This window comes from Gobio gobio (genome assembly GCF_949357685.1).
Source record: "Gobio gobio genome assembly, chromosome: 1".
NCBI lineage: Eukaryota > Metazoa > Chordata > Actinopteri > Cypriniformes > Gobionidae > Gobio > Gobio gobio.
The window spans coordinates 38,441,471-38,443,501 of record NC_137097.1 but is presented as its reverse complement, the minus strand read 5'-3'; positions in this window follow the sequence as shown (position 1 = coordinate 38,443,501).

Genomic DNA, 2,031 nt, shown 5'->3' with positions numbered 1-2,031 from the left:
GAATTTGGCATAAAACATTTGCAAATAAAGTTTCCATCCAGTGAGCCGAAGAGAACACTGTCACTTCCTGAAAAACTGCAGTTAAATATCACTAAGAAAAATGGAAGTTGCTGCAATAGAAGAAGCATATAATAATATATAATAAATTATAATAGTTTTCATATATAATAAATTACTTGTGCCTCAGAGCCTGCAGACGAAATGCCGTAAACGTGGTCATGTTAACTTGCTTTCAGAGACGAGTGCCGTTTAAGAAAGTTCTGGGAGGTAATTATACAGAACCACTTTTTTAAGAACCAAACCAGCATTTCAGATGCTGCGCAACGAGATCGGTCCGCAAGTTGTTCCAGTTATGCCATCCCATGCCCAAAGTCACATGACTTTGCGTTTTTATGCGCATTTTTTTAATTTATGCGCATCTTGCCGTTTTCATCCAGTTTTTTTAATGCAATATCCCAAAATAGGCATAAAAATAGGTAGATGGAAACATAAGCCAGAACAATTTGTCGCAGGAACTTTTTTTCCCCAAGACCTGTCTGTGTTTCCATCGTGGTCAAAAGTACCGTAAAGATTAGGCAAATTACTCCGGTGACGTAGGACTACGAGTGACTTTCCAGTTCCCGCTGGATTTCGTCCTCCGCATATAAGCTTAATAAAGTCTGAACCTCGCCGTTGGTCCATCGGTCGTATTTTTAAAACTCTGTTGTTGATTCGAATTGCAAACAACTCTTACTGCACGCACTGCAACAGACATTTAAAAAATGGTGGTTGAAATAAAATGCTTGCGTGAACTCAACCAATCAGCAAGTTCAGCACCCAAGTCCCACCCCGAAAGTTCCTGAACTTTGAAAAAGTACTACCTCGTGAACAGGGGATGTTTTGAGGGGGACATTTTTACCCGGAACTTAATTTAAGCCCCGTTTCCACCTAAATAACCCGGAACAATTTGTACCAGGAACTTTTTTTTACAGGAAAACTTTTTCCCCCAGACCTGCTACTGTCTGCGTTTCCACTGCGGTCTAAAGTACCGTGAAGATTAGGCAAATTAGTCCGGTGACGTAGGATTTTGCGCGACTGAGATTCAAGCAGCGCCGCTTCTGCCGGTTATGTATTGGTTTACTAAAGAGGTAATTAACAAAACTGCGGAAAAGAGACGAGCACTGATACTAAAGCGTATTCTGAAAGCTCGTAAAGCTAGATTTAAAATAAGACAACGTATGTTATTATCAGCTATTACGGACATTGACCGTGAGATGGCTCAGACGAATGCGCGCCATCAGACAGAAAGAGCAAGACTGATATTTACTGAACGCAGTACGATCCTCGCAAAAGACTTTTAAAAATGCTGGATGAATTAAAATGCTGCGTGAGCTCAACATGTTCAGTATGTTCAGAGCCCAAGTCCCACCCCCGAAAGTTTCTGAACTTTGAAAAAGTACTACCTCGCAAGCAGGGACTTTTGGAGGGGGAGATTTTTACCCGGAACTTAATTTAGTACCACCCCAAATTTCCTAGTTCCTGAGGAAAAGCCGGTGGAAACGCGGCTTTAGATGCAAAATTTCTAGTTCCTGCTGTGGAAACACGGCTATTGCTAGTGACAGAATTGTCCGGCAATCCATGTTTTCACTGTTATACAGTAGGGGGCACTATTACACATCTTCTAAAAGAGTACTGAATCTCCGGATCAAAACGCAGGCGACGAAGAAGCAGAAACAAGTGATAAAAGTATTGCTTACGTACATGTAAAATAATGCGATTATATAAATCAAAAAACTTTACTGAATGAAACGTCGAACCCAGCACGAGGGGAGTTGATGGACGTTTTGTTTTGATCATCGTTCTGAATCCAACCTGGACATTTTCTCAGCTTTTTGTTCAAAATGTTTTTTTTATGAAACATGCCCACATTCAAGTGTTGATAAAGCAATACATGAAGATAGATTTTAAAAAAGCAGAGGCTCTGTTCTTTCTTTTGATATCGCATGTTTGGATATTCATACAACAAAATATTCTGAAGGCCATGACATTTTT